Source organism: Carassius auratus, unplaced genomic scaffold (assembly GCF_003368295.1).
Source record: "Carassius auratus strain Wakin unplaced genomic scaffold, ASM336829v1 scaf_tig00041683, whole genome shotgun sequence".
Classification (NCBI taxonomy): Eukaryota; Metazoa; Chordata; class Actinopteri; order Cypriniformes; family Cyprinidae; genus Carassius; species Carassius auratus.
In genome coordinates, this window is record NW_020526668.1 from 1 (window position 1) to 8,875 (window position 8,875).

The 8,875-nt window shown below is 34.8% G+C and overlaps 1 long non-coding RNA gene across 1 annotated transcript; it reads left to right on the forward strand.

Moving 5' to 3' along the window:
• The first annotated feature begins 2,175 nt into the window (after nt 1-2,175).
• Nucleotides 2,176-3,450, forward strand: LOC113085486 (uncharacterized). Its single transcript, XR_003284283.1, has 4 exons — nt 2,176-2,221; nt 2,404-2,509; nt 2,834-3,118; nt 3,303-3,450. It is a non-coding gene; the product is annotated as an uncharacterized LOC113085486 (long non-coding RNA).
• The last annotated feature ends 5,425 nt before the right edge of the window (nt 3,451-8,875 follow it).

An 8,875-nucleotide genomic window follows, 5' to 3' on the forward strand; every position in this document is an offset into this window, starting at 1 on the left:
TTGTATTCTTTATTAGATCTTAGAATCTTTTATTCAGGATGTGTTACCATTGATGAGAAGTGATATCAAAGATTAATATTTTAGAAGAGATTTATATTTTGAATAAACGCTGTTCTTTAAAAAAATTATACATCGAAGAATCCTGAAAACATTATCGCAGATTCCAAAATAATATTTGGTAGCACAACTATTAATAATTGGTATTAATAAATCATCATAATTTCATGATTTCTAAAGATCATGTACACTGAAGACTGGAGGAATGATGCTGAAAATACAGCTGCACAAACACAGAAATTAATTATATTTTAAAGGATATTAAAATAGAAACCTTATTTTATTTTATTTTGATAATTTTGAATTATTACTGAAATACAACCTTTTTTTGTTTCAAACAGTTCATTGAACAATAATAATGAAGTACCTAAAGCTGACAATGAAGTAAATTTATAATAATTAGCAAAGATGATTAATTTAGTGTTGTAACGCGCGTGTGAGTAAGGTGAAGACACGCCTGAGGACCAAACACAGCACAACGGTAGGAAACTTCACTCCTCTCATTATTTCTCTTTTACTATAGCGATTTATTTTTAGATACATGATCTAGGTCTTTCATAGAATTGTAGAGTTATTAGAGAAATAGAGTTCTTTTTTACATTCTTTGGTTGAAGTTTTCAGATCGGCACTTCGGAGCCTGTTCGCGACCACCCGATTCGAACGTTATCACTCGATTGAATGGGGCGTTATCAGCGGTTATCAGCCCATAGAAATGGGCCAGGAGGGGCCTCCTGTGCCTACTAGTAGGCTCAGAAGGCCGTGATCATCCATCCAAATGGTTGATCACCCACAAATATACAAGAGAAGACTCCAGATCCAATCCAGAATTCCTGCTCACCGGTAATCGGAAGTCTACTGGACGAAAGCGGGAACGTTGCGATATTTCCTGCTTAATATTTTCAGGTAAGACTATTAAAATTATAAAAATGAGCATTTAAACTGTAATGGAAAACAATACATACACTCGTATTGCGTGTCATGATTGTTGACATGAGATAACCGTATTGCGACGTATCTGCAAACGTTATCGCTAGACAATATTACGTTATTAGCCTGTCGTTACGTTAACGTTGCATGCTTTATTATGTGAGCATTAATGTTGCTAATATGAGTGTGTATTTACGCCTGAAGCTAATGGGGGAATTAAGTTTCGAGTTAAACTGTCAAAATTACTTTTTACACTCTATTGCTCGATAACGCCTCACTGAAGCCAGATCATTGGACTAATGTAACCCATATTGACTTGAGGGAAATATTAAACACAAGACGTATTTTACGGCTGTTTGGAAACCTTGGGATCTTGACTAGAGTGTAAAATAAAGTTCTGTGGGTTTGAACCAAGCTTGGCTGGATTTGATCCTATATCAGGAGGCTTTGGATCTGTCTTTCTATCTATATACCTACTCAAAAAAATAAAAGGAATACTTAACAACACAATATAACCCACAAGTGTTCCCTTTATTTTATTTTTTAGCAGTTTATATATATATAGCTAGCTAGCTGTGTATCTATTTATATAATCTATCTAGCTCTATGTGTATTTATCTATCTATCTATCTATCTTGCAATCTATATATCTAGCTAGCTGTATCTAACTATCGCACCAATTATCCTCATCTGGCTGCATCCCATTTTCACTCATGTGTTTCTGTCTTTTAGGCTGTGATAAGAAGTACGGGACGGGTTGCACTTTGCTTTATGTAATAATTGTCAAATATTTGATTTCAGATATGGGAAAAGCACTTAAGACTTAAGACCCCACGTTTCAAGAACGTTAAAATTAAGTTGGTGAGGAGGTCTATCGCTGGCCCTGCAAAGTTTTCTTACCTCAGTCAAGGTCTTCCCCAGCCCAGCTACAAACAGACCCACCCTTCAGACGCTTCTATTACATCTCAACCTGCTGAACCTGATGATGTGACACCGAGCTGTTCTGAGAGCGCATACAGTAAGGCAAAGAAGAGAGAGCTTCATGCCTGGGATACAGTCAAGGATGAGATGCTTAAGGTGACGTTTGAATGTTCAGCATCAGTCACTACCCAGTGTGCTGTCTGCCGAGAACATGCTGATTATAGGTGCATTGAGTGCAGCTCCACTGCAGTGTTCTGTGAGGTTTGCCCTGAAGAGGATTCACAGAAATTTACTGCATCTTCCTGAAAAGTGGAATGTAAGAACAATAGCATACAGTCTTACATTGCTATTGCTATACTTGCATACAGACAGCAAACTCACAGTAATGTCAACAGATTCATTCGATACTTCGAATTGTTTTGGCACTATGCAGTATCAACTGTTAGTGTCACAAGTTTGTTGTTTTAAAAACATTAGAGCTATCCATCTTTCTTACAGAATGTTTACTATGAGCCATCCTCCCTGGGATTATTCCTATATTTACCTGAAGCCCATGGCACCCATGCTGTGTACACAAAGGACATGAAGATCATTGTCAGCACAGGTTTTGTCATTTTACCTGATACAAAATCTTAATGTATTTAATTTTATTGACTGGTTAAGGAATTCAATCCTATTACATGTGGAGTAATGATTTCCTTTAAGGAATTAATCAAATTTGTGATGCAATAAAAAAAAAAAAGTCATGATAGTTTATAGTTTATATACTATCATGATAGGTAAAAATGTATAGCCTGAATCCACCGTAAGTCGCTTTGGATAAAAGCGTCTGCTAAATTCATACATTTAATTTAATTTATACTGATATGGTAGTCTATAGTAGTACTAGGTTATGTTTTTATGTTATTTTCCTCTTTATATTTGGCAGGACGGCTCTGCACCGTTACAGTCTAGATGTGTGCGTGTGAACCAGAAACCTGTACTCTGCTAAGGTTTGGGCTCCGGCCAGCAACAGCCACAAGCCCCAGACAGACAGCCTTCTCCATCCCTCTGCTAGAGCTTTCTGTTTCTCTGTCACTGGAGTGTCAGGTTTCTGTTGAGGGTTTTTAGCAACACCCCATATCCCATTTTAGGCATCACCACTTCCGACAAAGAAGTTTGGTTGATATTTGCACAATTAAATGATGGAACCATATGCCCAGCATGTCCAAAGGTTGGTTATAATTCCAGCGTGGTTTTTGTTTGATTAAATTAATGGCATAGAAATAAAATCTGAATTAATATCAAACTTAAAAGTTAATTTGTGTATGTAGTATTGTAATAGAATAGTAATAGTATAAATGTATAAACCTGGTGCGGGTACAAAACCAGTGTTACTGTAAGTGTTTGTTTTCCAGGCAGATGGAGATATGATTGTCACATTGGATGCAAACTTTGGCCTTGTGAGGAATCAAAGCTCTGGGACAAGTGCGGTTGATCCATTACACAGAACCCACGTGTTTAGAGGAATACCTGCTATCACATCTTGACAGCTCAAAGCCTCGAGGTTAATCATTGTTGCCAGAATTTCATTCGAGTCCATGAAATATTAATTAAACTTGTGAAAAAAGATCCCTATTCCTCTCATAAATCTATGTTTTCCTTAAATATTTAGGACTGCAGTAAGCTGCTCTCATTCAAGGTATTATAATATAATATAATATAATTACTTTACTGCATTACTTGTGCAGACATGTTGTTTTACTAGGTCTGATGTATTTTAAAGCTTAGGCCCTGTATTTAAGCATACATATCCCCACTAGTCTGTCTGTATGAGTACAAAATTAAAAAATAAACTCTCTATAAGTGTAACTGTACAAGCAGAGTAAAATATTTATATAAAAAATATTGCACTACTGTTATTTTGCATAGAATACATTGTTCAACAATATTTTTGCACACTCATCCAACTGTATTTATTACCACTGTTCTCACGTTCCTGCTGTTCATAACATATATATAATCCTTCATTGCTCTGTTCATAATGTACATACAATCCCTACATTGCATTCATATTTATATTCTGTATATACTCTGATCAATATTGTATATAGCAACTCCACTGTACATTCTGTATATCATAGCTTTACTTAATCTGCACTTTTATGTATATAAAACACTGTATTCTTGCACTTCTGGTTAGACGCTAACTGCATTTCATTAGCTCTGTACTGTACTCTGCATAATGACAATAAAGTTGAATCTAATCTAATCCAAAAAAAAATGTGTTTACCATAATGTAATGTGTTATTTACTGTGATGTACAAATGTGGTCAATGTGTGGGAGGTGTTTTGTTTTTTGTGAGCTCACCATCAAAATCCCCTTCGACTGAGTTGAAATGAAAATAAATTATTGGATCTTGAATCCTCTGAAGCAACTTTAAGTTGTAAAAACATAAAATAAAAGGGAACATAGAGGTGTATTGAATCTACGAGTTACAGCCATGTTTTCAGCCATGGTGCTCTGCACTTATTCACAGCACATTTAAAGTCAATGAAAAGTAATTTACTTAATAAATAACATACAATGAATTTACAGTCATAATCCGTATGTGACAGTGTGCCACATTCAGTAGGTTCCTACATAACTGTTATTGGCTTGAAATTCTCCAGATCCAAGCCTATGTAATTTAACACATTTTTTCTCTTTTTCCCATTGGCTGTTTTCGTTTTATATTCACTTTCTTCTTTCATTGAATGTATATTACATTTAGTTTGTTCGTTGCCATGGTGGTTACGCTGCTATCGCTGAAACCACGTGGCTTGTATAACTTCCGCCCAAAAGTATTTTATTCACAAGACACTTTTTTTAAAATGATGAATTCAACATTTGTCCACGAAAAAAACAACAACAAACAGATAACTCAACAATACGATATGTTAATATAACTTTTGCACATTTCTCCTTCGATTCAGAGAAATACATTTTTGGTAGCAGAAGGTTACGGAAGTGCATTGTGTTGTGGGCGGGGTTTGCGCGTTCTACATTTCGGCAAAAAAGTCTTAAATAAACAAATATATTTAGATTTTCTTAACGTAAATCATCTAGATGCAGTGTAATTAATAGATTGGTTGTACTAGATATTTGATATATTCAGTAGATATATCTTTTTACAACCCTATTTCCAACCCTAATTTGCAAACCAGATACTACAACTGCAGTGCTTGATTTGTATCAAGCTGCACTGAGTAGCTATAAGGAATTGTAGTTTTAAAAAAATTCGTGTATTTCTTAGAATTGGATATTGCAAATAGTGAGTTGAGAGTACAGTGTGGAGTTTAGGCGGATTGTAAACATATCTATGTAATCAGATTTTAAATGTCTACATTTTAAATGGGTTCAAATTACTTTTAACCAGATTTGACAATATCCCAAGCTGTTGACTATATTCACATCTTAAATGAGGACAAGAGCTCTCTATAACAGTTAGTCCCATGTGTGTAGCCCTTTTTATTGCTTTATTATAAGCCTTCAAATATGCACCAAGGTGATGTTTCAAAGGTCAGTATTTCAAAACAGGAGCCATGTAGAATCTTCATACTTACATATGTTACACTCTGGGTCAAGACCTTTCTAACAATGTATGTGGTTTAGCTCTACGACAAAGTTTTAATTTTCTCATTTCACATGCACAAGCCATCTCGGTTGTAGTTTCAGAGAGCTATTTGAAGGCTCAATAGCCATAGCCTGTATAGAAAGAAGATATTTGCTTGTTTGTTTGTTTCTGACTTTGTAAACAGATTTATGAACCCACAACATGACAAATACCCTGTCCGCACACACACACACACAGACACAGAGAGACTCATTTTGCATTTCTGTTTGGTTCACATGTGGCAAATCAAATTATGGGATGGTTCCCCCAAAAATGAAAATTCTGTCATCATTTACTAACCCTCATGTCATTCCAAACCTGTATGAGTTGCTTTCTTATGTTGAACATAAAAAAAGATAATTTGAAGATTGCTGGTAATGGCTGGTAAAAGTTAAAGTTTTTACAAGGTTTCTGAGCAGAAGATCATTAAATGTTTTCTCTGTCCATGTTACCAAAACTCATGTGTCATTTAAAAAGCATGTTTGAAAGCTTGTCAATTAATTTCTTTGCATTCATCTAGATGCAATGTAATTAATAGTTTGGCTATACTAGATATTTTATATGTTCAGTAAATATATAATTTTACAACCCTAATTTGCAAACCAGATAAACTAATCAGATTTAAAATGTATAATTAATTATATATATATATATATATATATATATATATATATATATATATATATATATATATATATATAAATATAATTGACCGACAGCACTTTGAATTGAAATGTAGTCTACCCACGGCAGACAACTGAAAACAAAAGTGGAACACACCAGTCCTCCCTCACATAAACTGACAATAAACTTTATTTATCTGAATCCAAGGAGAAACAATTGATATCCTTAACACAGATAAAATGATACCCTTCACATTTTTATCATTAAAATAAAAGCGTAACAGTAATTGTGAAGAAAATACTTCAGAGTGGAAGTAAGCAATGCCATATAAACCATTTAAATTTAAAATAAATAAATTGTAGTGTTCAGCTGTATACCAAAGTTTCTACAAGTACCACTAACCATCTTTTCAATATATTTTTTTGCCAAGCATCTCCTACTGACAGCAAAACTGTGAAAAATATAAAGTTATGTGAAGCATCTAATCATAACATGAAATCATACTCTGACCCACTGTTGTGAATATTATGGTGAGGTCCTTGCTAAAACCCAGCCCTACTGAACCAATGATGAAACAGGTGTGTATATATATATATATAAACATGTAGACTCAATTCAGTACAATATAACTTTATTGGTCCCCACATAAGTCCTGTATAAAGGAGAACACATTGATGGTGCCAACAAACAACAATAATAAATAAAAATGGGGTGAATGAAAATAACAAAAAGATCACAATTTTCTTCTTACGTGTGAAGTGTGGTCATTACAATAAATTTGCAGCATATGTATGTATTGTGTGTGTGTGTTTGTATGGATGGGTTGGGGGCCGTCAACACAGTAAAAATAACCCAAACAAGGAACAAGATACATCTTCAGGGTGTTAGCATGGTGTCTTCACATTTGCAGTGAACGCACATGTTCTTTTTAAAGCCACATGCAGTGTGTGACCATGATTGGCACACTGTGCACTGAGACCATGAATGCCACTTCTTTCTTGCATTCTTCTTCTTATCATCAAAATGGACGCGGCAGACACAGCACAAATTGCCTCTATCTACCAAAGAAAAAACACAAATATTTTGAAAGTCAAGCCAGTTAGTTTAAATCATACTCATCACTATATTTAAAGCAACATCTCAAAGGCAGCTTGTTCATTTTTAACTGTTGCCAAAGGAATATGTGGGTATTGTACATCAATTCATCTCAGATCTTTAGGAAAACTCTGTGTTTTTCGTTTCAGAAATGGATGTAAATCAAACCTGAAACAGAGGGGTAACTACATTTTAATTTAACAAACCTCATGACCACTTTTTTCTTCAGCTGCTTCAAGTTTGATATGGTGGTATGAGTCTTTGACAATTTCTTCAATGTGAGAATATTTGATGTTGATAGCCTTGTAAACAAAAATCAGCTGGAATATTTTTTTGTAACAAACTCATTTGAAATTATAATAAAAGAGATAAACAATCCGGTTGTCTAACACAATGTCTTGCTCACACCACAATTGCTGTTGATCATCCTTCCATCTAATACTTTAAGAATACCACTAATGCTTAGCAAATGAACCCCTAACTTCAGCTTCTTTAAGTGCATTTTAATTCGGGCATCCCTCACCTCAGGGTTTAGGTCCTGTGCCTGCCCGTGTGCCCTCAGTGCTGCTGCCTCTTGAATGTATTTCTGCTTTGCATCTTCCCCCAATGTGGCCCACCTGCTCTTAATATCATTCATTGTGCCTGAAGAAAAAATAGATGCACAGAAAACGTAACGCATTAGTCAGCATCTCCTTTTTAAAGTAAATTCATACAACGACAATCAGTACTTGGGTTGTGAAAACCATTTATCTGTAACAACTCTGTAAAAACAAGATAACATGTAAAGTAGATGACCTGATGATTCTTTTCAAAACACTCAGCATTCTTAAACTGATGAATGCAATTTGTGTGAGTGAAGTACTTCCCAAATACTATCATGAAAAATCTGTTTCATGACGTTTCATGACCCTCATAAACCTTATGTCAACAAGGCCACCATGTATGAAAAGAAACAATTTAGTATAAAAAAATAAAACTTGTAAACTTTTTAAGTCTTTAAATTTTGTTTCTCACCTTTGTTTTTGAATATGTCCCTATAAAAAAGATTGTAATCCGACAGCTCTCTAATGTGAACTTTGGCCTTTGATGACCGGGGCTCAGACGAAGCATTAGTCATTTGTGATCTTTTGTAATTACCTATCCAGTTCTGAAAAACAAAAAAATAGCAAAAGGGTATTACACCAATTAAACCGAATGTTAACAAAACACTTCATTTATACAAGCAGTGCAGCAGAATGATTTATTTATTTGACATGATGTTTGTTAGTGTGGCACAAAAGTAAACCTTATTTCTACGACACTGGTGTCCAAACCAGTAGCTGATGCAGCTCTTGGTATTAATTCTGAAACAACTCATGTCATTCCATCCTTAAAACATGATTTCAGGGTTTCCTTTTGATTCCCATTAATGGGAGTTCTCTCTTGGTGAATAACAACAAAGAAAGAAATAGATAGTCAGTAATAAATCAGTAATAAAAAAAGACAGTGTTGCAGATCATACCATCGTTCTCAGACACTCTTGCCTAATGCTTCTAGATCAGCAACTGTAAGGCTAACCTCTCTGGGCCATCTTCAACCTAAAACACAGACAGAGAGAAACTTGCACAAGACAGATT